This window comes from Heterocephalus glaber, unplaced genomic scaffold (assembly GCF_053883595.1).
Source record: "Heterocephalus glaber isolate CG9 unplaced genomic scaffold, H.glaber_assembly_v1.0 deba00001481, whole genome shotgun sequence".
In the NCBI taxonomy this organism is placed as follows: Eukaryota; Metazoa; Chordata; class Mammalia; order Rodentia; family Bathyergidae; genus Heterocephalus; species Heterocephalus glaber.
In genome coordinates, this window is record NW_028258317.1 from 17,441,954 (window position 1) to 17,452,737 (window position 10,784).

Genomic DNA, 10,784 nt, shown 5'->3' on the forward strand with positions numbered 1-10,784 from the left:
TACCAGATGTCAGAGCTGGGCTGGACTTTAGAGATCATCTCTTGCAACTACAGATCCAAAAATAAGATATAGAAGCCACATGTGCAGGTGTGATGGTGCACGCCTACCTAGCACTCAGGAGGCTGAGGCAGGAGGGTCGCTGAAAGTCCCAGGCCAGCCTGTGCTATATGGTGAGTTCAAGGCCAGCCTGAACTACAAAGTGAGACTCTGTCTCAAAAAACAAAACACACTGCCACCTGCCTCATAAGCACAAGGTCCCGAGTTTGGTCCCCAGAACCAAAAACGAACAAACAAACAAAACAGGAACAAACAAAAAATCTGGAATAGCTGGGGATTTAGCTTAGTGGTTCTGGCGCCTGCCTCACAAGCACAAGGTCCCGAGTTCAATCCCTGGTACCAAAAAAAGAAAAAAACTTCGATTAAAAATCTGGAAAAGAAAAGTAAGCCACATGTGGTAGCGTATTCCTGTAATTCCAGCACTTTGGGAGGCTGAGGCAGGAGGATGAAAAACAAAACAAGATATGAAAGCATGAATGGTAAAACCATTTGCAAAGAAGAGGCATTATCTGGCCTCATTATAGATGCAGGAAGCCAAAAAAGACATCTAGTCTAGATGGTCCACATCTTATCTTGGTGTAGACATACTGATTTTTCTTTCTTTTTCTTTTTTATTTATTTATTTTCTTTTTTTTCCTGATACTGGGAACTGAACCCAGGGCCTTCACACTGAGGTACACCTCCAGCCCTTTATATTTTGTACTTTTTTTTTTTTGGTACCAGGTTTTGAACTCTGGTCCTTGAGCTTGTGCAGCAGGCAGTGAAACCATTGAGCTAAATCCCCGACCTTATATTTTGTATTTTGAGACTGGGTCTCACTAAGTAACTAAGTTACCAGTCTGGGCTCAACTGTGATCATTCTGCCTCAGCTTCCCAGGGTGCTGGGATCACAGGTGTGCACCACCATGGCTTGTTCATCTGACTCCTTTTTATCATCAGGTTTAACTCACATGTACCTCCCCAGTAGTGCCTTCCTTAGCCACCCAATTCAATTGGGTCCCCATCACTCTTTTACATTGTCTTATTTTCACATAGAATTACTTCAGTTATAATTTATTTGCATGTTTTTATTTATTGCCTGTTCCCTAGCCCCATCTAGAATATAACCTCTATGAGAGGAATGTGTCTCTCTATTGGAAAACATTATCCAACACTTGCAAATGTGTAAAAAACTTACTGGATGTCCTCTCAATTTTAGTACTGGACACTGTCAAGAACAGAGATCAGCAAACATTTTCTGTGAAGATCATACAGTATTGCTGGGCATGGTGGCACACACTCTAGTCCCAGCATTCAGGAGGCTGAGATAGGAGGATCACTTGAGTTCTAGGACAGCCTGGACTATGTAGTGAGACCTTGTCTCCAAAAAAAACCAAAACAAAAATCTTTAGGCTTTGTGGGATGAAAAGCAAAATTGAAGCTATTATGTAGATATTTATATAACAAAAAAGAAAACAAATGTTTACAATTTTTAAATTGATAACATGTTTAAAACAAAATAATATTTTAATACTTTTTTGTATGTATGGTACTGAGGATTAAACCCAGAGCCTTCACACTGAGCTACATACCCAGCCCTTTTTTATTTTTTATTGTGAGACAGGGTCTGGCTAAACTACTCTAGCTGAGCCCAGACTTTCAATTCTCCTGCCACAGCTTTCTAGAGTGCTGGGCTTACAGGCATGCACCACCATGCCTACCCAGCAGCACACTGGAGAGTTTTAAGGCCCTTTTGAAAAGATTGTTCAGGCTACTCTAATGTAGAATGGGGGGGTCAATCCAGGCATGTTAGCTCATGCCTATAATTCCTGCACTCAGGAGGCTGAGGCAGGAAGATCACCACAAGTTCAAGGCTAGCCTGAGCTACATAGTGAGTTCAAGGGCAGGTCAGCCTGAACTACATAGCGAGACCCTGTCTCAAAAAAAAAAGAGAGAGAGAGAAAAGAGGGCCAGGGATTTAGCTCAGTGATGCCACTGCCTGCCTTGCAACCACAAGGTCCCAATTTTGATCCCCGGTACCAAAAAAAAAAAAAAGAAAAGAAAAAAATATATATATGTATATATGAACAGGAGTGTAAAAGTGACATCAAGGAAACTAGAAAGCAATTATAGTTACGTAGGCATGGCCTCTTGAAGAATTTTTTTTTTTTTGTCTACTAATGAGAAGGATGGGATTCTTTTAGAGAACTGTATTTTGCGTATTTGGAGTTCAAAGTATTGTCAAAGGCAACTGCAGATATCCTGTGATAATGTTTACTACAGCAAGATTTTATGTATATCATCTTTTTTTCTGTTTTGGTACTGAGGATTGAACCTAGGGCCTCACACCTCCTATGCAAGTGCTCTACCAGTGAGCTATATCCACAGTCTTCTGTAGCTCATCTTTTAAAATATCTGTTCAGCTGGGCATGGTGACACACACCTGTAATCCCAGCACTCAGAAGGCTGAGGCAGGAGGATTGTGAGTTCTGAACCAGCCTAGACAACTTAGCAAGAGTCTGTCTCAAAATAAAAATTAAAAGGACTGGGAATATAGTTCAGTGGTAGTGTGCTTGCCTAGCATGTGTGAAACCCTATGTTCAAGCCCCACTGCCAAAGAAAGAAAAAACTACAATTACTAATCTACTGAACTACTGTGTGGTAAGGCAAGTCAATATATTCAGCTTCTGGGCTGAGATTATAGCTCAGTTGTAGAACGTTTGCTTGGCATGTGCAAGACCCTGGGTTTGATTCCTAGCACCACAAAAAAACCCAAAAGATCACAAAATTGATGATAATTAAGTTTGGTTTGTATATTTCTGGTTGTGTGTATGTTTTTGTAAGTGTGTGTTTTGTAGTGCCGTGAATTGAATCCAGAGCCTTGCACATGCTAGGCAAGAACTCTGCCACTGCTACACCCCTGGCCCCTGTGGCAGTTTAGTTTATGACAGCAAATGAAGTTCACCCTTGACACTACTAGTAGTTTAGTAGCGTATGACAGATTCAGATATTTTCTGCAAAGTATTTTCCACAATTCATAGCCATATAACTTAAACAAATTACATTTTCATCAGCCTTCCAAATTTGTTGAACTAAGACTTTTTTTTTCCTGCTTTCACATATATTTTTTCCACTATCAGTTTTAACACGCATTAGTAAATTTTTGGATTGTACTGAATTAGTGTTTTTTCAACTTTGCAAATATTTCAAATGAGGCCGAAGGGTTGAGTCCAATGCCAGACTACATAGAGAGACCCTCTCTCAAAAAAACAAGGAGGGCCGGGGATTTAGCTCAGTGGTTCTACCACCTGCCTCACAAGTGCATGGTCCCGAGTTAGATCCCCGGTAACAAACAAACAAACAAACACAAATAAAAACAAGAAGGAGAGGAGGGAAGAAGAGAGGGAAAAGAGAAAAGAAAATGTTTTCATCTGTAATTGTTTCATACAGACTGCTCACAAGATTCAGTCACCTCAAATTCAGCATTTACTTGTTGAATTTAAAAAAAAGAAGAGTGAGACAGGCATGGTGGCCCACACTCAGGAGCCTAAGGCAGGAAGATCACAAGTTTGAGCTCAGCCTGGCCTACATAGTGAGTTTAGGGTTAGCCTGGACTACATGGTAAGACCCTGTCTCAAAAAATGAAGAGGGGGGCCCGAGGATTTAACTCAGTGGTGCCCCCACCTGCCTCAAAAGCACAAGGTCCTGAGTTCGATCCCAGGTACCAAAAAAAAAAGAAAAGGGGAAGAGAGGAGGAGAATGGTCATGAAAAATCAAGCTCCTGCCCAATCTTAGGAGTCACAGAAGACTCTAGGATGGCACTGTATTTCCCACATAATATGGTGTAAAGTACTAAATTTTATTTAATCTCAAAAAAGAGGACAACCCCAACTGACATCTGTTAAAATGCAAACAGAGAAAGTTTGTTTCTTCACTGAAATTCTATCAACGAAAAGCAGGAAGGTTATTTGGATAGGCCCTTCATATACAGAAAATTTTACACAATCTCTTCTCCTCTAAAAGAACAAGTTGCAAATAAACTGTACAAAACACTTGTCTTTTCAGGAGTAAGCCAAAATCTCCCAAGGACCTGAACAATACCAATGCCTAGCAATATGGGCAAAAGCAAAAGGAGTGTTTGTCAGGAGGGCTGAAGGCTATCTATATTGCAGAATGATGATAAGGACAGAGACTGTGGTGGGAGAAATCCTATAAAAAAAAGTCAGAATTCAGACAGACGTGGTGGCGAACACCTGTAATACCAATACTCAGGAGGCTGAGTCAGAAGGATTGCCAAGAGTTCAGTCTGAGGCCAGCTTGGGCTACATATTGCATTCTGAACTATATACTGTAACAAAACCCTGACTCAAAAAAAAAAAAGAAAAAGAAAGAAAGTCAAAATTAAAAATTCAATTCCCTTCTTTATGAACCTAGATAGATGGGCAACCCAATTACCTGGAGATAGTTAACCCCAACTGAGTGATTCCATGCATCAAAACACAAAAGAATCCTTCAACTAGGGTGGGGTAGGGGTGGAGTACAGGAGTAGGGGTAAGTAGAGGTAGAGAGGTGGGTGATGGCTGTAGAGGGAAGGAAGTCAGGAAGGACATAGCCCCGTCCAGTAGTCAAGGCACCCTCAGGAGTTCTCTGGCACAGACAAAGGCCTGCCTCCATCTCCAAACACATGAAAATACTATACAGTAGATACACACAGTATCTAGGGCCCCCTTCTTCCTCAAGCAATTCGATATAGATGTGAAATAGAACCCCAAGTCTCAGAGTTCAGTCTGTTCTTTTCTACAAACTCTAAACCTTGACCCTTAATAAAGCTGTAGCATAAGAGAATATATTTGTTACCTCAATAATAGGCAAAGGATTTTTTTCCTCCCTTTTTTGGTGATACACCAAAACAGGGCCTCATGTAAACTAGGCAAGCACTCTACCATTAAGCCACATCTCCAGGCAACAGGCAAAGATTTCTTAAACAGGATATAAAATGCATTAACTGAGGCAGGAGATTAGGGGATGACAAAGCCGGCTGGGCAAGTGGGCATGACCTGTCAATTACAGATCCAGGAAATCCACAGAAAAACAGTTCCCAAAGCCCTGCACATGGGACCCATCAGAGAATGCTACCTTCAGTTCTTCCAGCAAGAACTCAAGTGAGTTTTTGATGGCCTAAATCTGACGTCAGCCTGAGAACAGCCACCATTAAGCTCTTGACCATTGTGTTCTCTTTTTCACAGTGGTCCGCTGTCACCCTGTAGTATACTTCTTTGCCTACTTTTAATTGGTCCTGCACTCATTCTGCAGAGCTTATTTGTTTTCCTACCTTTAATAAATGTAAAACCTCACTACCTTTTGCACTTATCTTGACCAGTTCTTTGTTCAGGACAGAAAGAACCTAGAAAACACCTCTAAAAGGAGACCTCAAAACCTGGTAACATTAACTATAAACAAAAAGATAAAGTAGACTGTATTAAAGTCAAAAACTTTTGTTTACTGAAAGACACCATTAAAAGAGTTTTTTAAAAGCCTGGCATAGCAGCCCATGCCTGTTATCCCAGAACTCTGGGAGGCTGAAGCAGTAAGATCTCAAGTTTGAGCCCAGTGTGGGGATCCTAGTGATTTAGGGAGCTGGGTGTGGTGGTGCATGCCTATAATGCCAGGACTCAGAAGGCTGAGGTAGGAGAGTCATCATGAATTAGAGGCCAGCCTGGGCTACATAGTGAGTTCAAGGTCAGCCTGAGCAACATAGCAAGACCTGTCTCCAAAAAAAATGTGATTTAGGGAGATAGATTCTCTTTCAAATTAAAAAATAAAAAAGACCTGGGGATATAGCTCAGTGTCAAGGCCCTGGGTTCAGTCCCCAGTACAGTCCCCCCAAAAAAGATAGAGTATCATATATATATATAATTACAAATTAAATGAGATGAGATACAGTTGAATATGGTGGCACAAGACTGTAATCGCAGGACTCTGGAGGCTGAGGCAGGAGGATGATGATGAGTTTGAAACCAGTTTTGGCTACATATTGTTTCAGGCCAGCATATACTATATAGCAAGACCCTGTATCAAATAACTACATCCTTCAATTTTTCAAAAAATTGCCTGATAAATTATTGAGTATAATGCCAATATTGTATGTTTATGTGAGGGTATCACACAGACACAGACACTGGTACTTTATACCTGTGATGTGATATTGGCACTCTACTTCTGTGGTCTTCCTCAAAACCCTGAACCCCAGCCTAATTCTGAGGGAAAACATCAAATACTGTAATAATTGAAAGACATTCTACAAAATGCTTGACCAGTACTCACCAAAACTGTCAAGATCTTCAAAAACATTGACATGTGACTGTCACAGCCCACAGGAGAATCAGGAAACATAATGACTATGAGAAATGTGCTATCCAGGATGCCACGGTGGCACGGGAAAAGGACATAAGGTGAAAACTAAGGAAATCTGAGTAAAATGTGACTTTAGTTAATGATACTGTATCAATATTGGGTCACTAATTATAACAGCCGAATCATATAACGTAAGATGTTAATAACAGAGGAAACAGTATGAGGTAGATGTAGAAACTACACTATTTTCACAAATTTTCTATAAATCTAAAATTATTTTAAAGTCTTTTGGCCTCTTGCATGTTAGACAACTCTGCCACTGAGCTATAACCCCAGTCCTTTTTTAAATGTTATTTTTATTTTTTTAATTTTTATTTTTATGAGTACACGTTTGCAGTACCTAATGATCACATTCCTCGTGGGGAGTTGGTACAGGTACATAACACACTCTTTTTACACCTTTCTTTTTTCTTTCCCTCTTTCCCTCTACTGATCTCCCTCCATCTCTTGGTTTCCTTCCCTTTTGCAAAAGACCTGTCTCCCTGTTTCCTATTATCTATCTTTTATTTTGCTGTTTAATTTATACTTTGGGTTTCTCGTAAAAAGAGAAACCATGTGATATTTAAGCTTGAGAGTTTTGTTTGTTTATTTGTTTGTTTGTTGGTCTGTTTGGGGTTTTTTGTTTTTGTTTTTTTATATTGGTACTTTTTTTTTTTTTTTGGTACCAGGGATTGAACTTGGGACCTTGAGCTTTCGAGGCAGGCAATGGTACTACTGAGCTAAATCTCCAGCCCTGTTTTTGTTTTTTTGAGACAAGCTCTCCCTATTCAGGCTGGCTTTGAATTCATAGCAGTCCTCCAGCCTCAGCCTCCCAAGTGTAGGGATTACAGGCATGTGCCACCACTCCCAGTAAGTTTATGTTTCTGATTTATTTCACTTAACATTATAGTCTGAAGGTGCATCCATCTTCCAATAAATGACTCAAATTTATCCTTAATGGCAGAGTAGTACTCCATTGTGTGTAAATACTACTTTTTTTTATTGATTCATCTGTAGCTGGACATATAGGTCATTTCCAAGATTTAGCTATTATGAATTACGCTGCTATAAATATGAGTATGTGTGTATCATGTAGTAGGATGAATTTAGCTCTTATGAAAAGATATTCAGGAGAGGTATAACTGAGTCAAATGGAATTTCTAGTTTTAGTTTTTTGAGAAATCTCCATACTGATTTCCATAGTGGTTGTACTAGTTTATATTCCCACCCAAAATGTAGAAGGGTTCCTTTTTCCTCACAGCCTCACCAGCATTGTTATTATTTGATCTCTTCATGATGGCTATTCTATCTGGAGTAAGATGGAATCCCAGTGTTGCTTTAATTTACATTTCTCTAAGCGCCAGAGATATTGAACATTTTTTCATGTATTTATTGACCATTTGTACTTCTGAGAAGTGTCTATTCATTTCAGTTGCTCATTTTTGTTTGGATCTTTTATTTTGGGGAATCTAACTTCTTTGGCTCTTTTTATATTCTAGGAATTAGTTCTCTTCCAAAGAATAGCTGGTAAATTTTTTTCCTGTTCTGTAAATTGTGTGTTCATTTTGTTGGTTGTTTCCTTTGCTGTACAGAAGCTTTTTTTTGGTACCGGGGTCCAAAATTTGGACCGGGTCCTTGCGCTTTCCAGGCAGGCCATGGAAGCACTCAGCTAAATCGCTGGCCTCAGAACATTTTTAATTTTATATAATACCATTTGTTGATTCTTGTTGTTACTTATTGTGCAACTAGGACCTTGCGCTTTCGAGGCAGGTGCCAGACCCACTGAGCTAAATCCCCGAAACTGGGGTTCTGTTCAGGAAGTCCTTTCCTATGCTTACGTCTTTGAGAGTTTTACCTATTTAATCTTCCCACAGATTAAGTGTTTCTGTTTGTTTGTTTGTGACAGGGTATTACTTTGTAATTCAGGCTGGCCTTGAACTATGTAACCCAGGCTAGCCTGGAACTCACAGCAATCCTCCTGCCTCCCAAGTGACCATGACTTGCCTGTTTCTGTTTTAATATTTATTTTTTATTTGTTTGTTTTTGTTTTTGTTTTTTGAGACAGGGTCTTACTATGTAGCCCAGGCTGGCCTGGAACTCATGGTGATCCTCCTGCCTCAGCCTCCCAAGTGCTGGGATTACAGGTATTCACCACCACACCTGGCTGTTTTAATATTTAGGTCTTTGATTGACTTTGATTTTAGTTTCATACATGGTGAGAGATACGGGCCTAGTTTCAACCTTTTACAAACAAATATCCAGTTTTCCAGTACCATTTGGTGAATAGGTTATCTTTCCTCCAATGTATGTTTCTGGTCCCTTTGTCAAAGGTCAGATCAGATGGCTGGATATGCCTGGGGTTGTTTCTGCATCCTCTAGTCTGTTCCATTGATCCACATGTCTGTTTTTGTGTTAGTACCATGCTGTTTTTGTCACTGTAGCTTTGTAATATAACTTGAAATCTGGGATTGTTATACTTCCTGCTTTGTTCTTGTTGCCCAGGATTGCTTTTGCTATTCTGAATCTCTTCTGGTTCCATATGAATTTTAGGATTGCTTTCTTGGTTTTTTTTGGGGGGGGGGTTGTTTTGTTTTATTTTTGCTTTTTTTGGTACCAGGGATCAAACTCAGGACCTTGCACTTGTGAGGCAGGCAGTGGCACCACTGAGCTAAATCCCTGGCCCAGGATTGTTTTCTTTAATTCTGTAAGGAATGCTGTTGGTATTTTTATTGGGATTGTATTAAATCTGTATATCGGTTTTGGAAGTGAGGCTTTTTTTTTTTTTTTTTTGAAATAGGGTCTCCCTGTGTAGCTCAGGCTGGCCTTGAACTCTTTAACTTACTATGCATCCCAGGCTGGCCTCAAACTCAGTGATCCTCCTGCCTCAGCCTCCTAAGTGCTGGGATTACAGACATGCACCACCACACCTGGCTAGTATGGCCATTTTGACAATATTGGTTCTGCTTATCAAGAAACAGGGATATATTTCCATTTGCCGATGTCCTCTTCTATTTTTGTTTTAAGCAGTGACAAAGTTTATTTGAAAAAGTAAAAGTGAAGAGTGAAGGAGAAACTGGCTCTGCAGAGTGAACTTGGGCCTAGTAAAAGAGGAAAAAGCAAGATAAAAGAACACTCTGGAGGGACGGGCATGGTGGAGCACACCTGTAATCCCAGCTCTCGGGAAGCTGAGGCAGGAGGATCACCAGGAATTTGATGCCAGCCTAGGCTACATAGTGAGATCCTGTCTCAATAAAAAGAGTGCATCCTAGGGGCCGGGGATTTAGCTCAGTGGTTTTACAAGGACCCAAGTTTGATCCCTGGTACCAAAAAAAAAAAAAAAAGAGTGCATCTTGGAGTATGAAGGGTAGGCTATTGGGAGGAAAGCCATGATAGCCCTCTTCTGTCTTCTCCTTCAGAGTACTATAGTTTTCTTTAATAGAGGTCTTTCATTTTCTGTTAATTCCTAGGTATTTAATTTTTCTTGAAGCTATTGCAAATGGTATTGTTTTCTTAAATTTCTTTCTAGGTGGGTTCATTATTGGTACACAAGAATGCTATAGATTTTTGTATGTTGATTTTGTATCCTGTTACATTTTACTTTGAGATAAGGTCTCACTAAATTGCTAAGGCTGGGATCTCATAATCCTGCTGGCCGAAACCCCCAAGTGGCTGTGCTACCACATGGGCTAAAATTTAATTAAAAAAAAAAAGTCAAATAATTTATCCAAATCTGCATAGTAAATACTCAAAGTTTAAAGATCAATCGAGATAATTTCAAACTGTGCTTTCTCCGTTATACAAAACCTTTCCAATTTTATCTAGGACTATATAGGTATTTGTATCATTGTTTGAAAAGCAAATTCCTTAAAGGCAGAGAAAAAACACACTGAACTACACCTCAGCCCCTCCCAATAATTTTTTATTTTTGAAACAAGGTCTTGCTAAATCGCTGAATTGCCCAGGCTGAACACTGGGCTTTCAATACTCCAGACTCAGCCTTCCAGAGTATGGGAATTACAGGTATGTGCACCACCACACCTGGTTTGCTTCTTTCTTCCTTCCTCCCTTCCTTCCTTCCTTCCTTCCTTCCATCCTTTCTCTCTCCCTCCCTCCCTCCCTCTCTTTCTCTTTCTTCCTTCCTTTCCCCCCTCCCTCTCTTTTTTTTCCTTCGTTCCTCCCTCCCTTCCTTCCTTTTTTATTGACGTAGCACACAATTGGAGTAAGTAGACCAGTTTACTGACAGACTGTGATAGAGCCTAAAAAATCTGAGATTTCTGGAACTTCATCAGGTCCAGTCCATCCAACTGCTCCTTAAAACAGGCTCCAGATTAGCTGGAAATCCAAACCCACTAAAT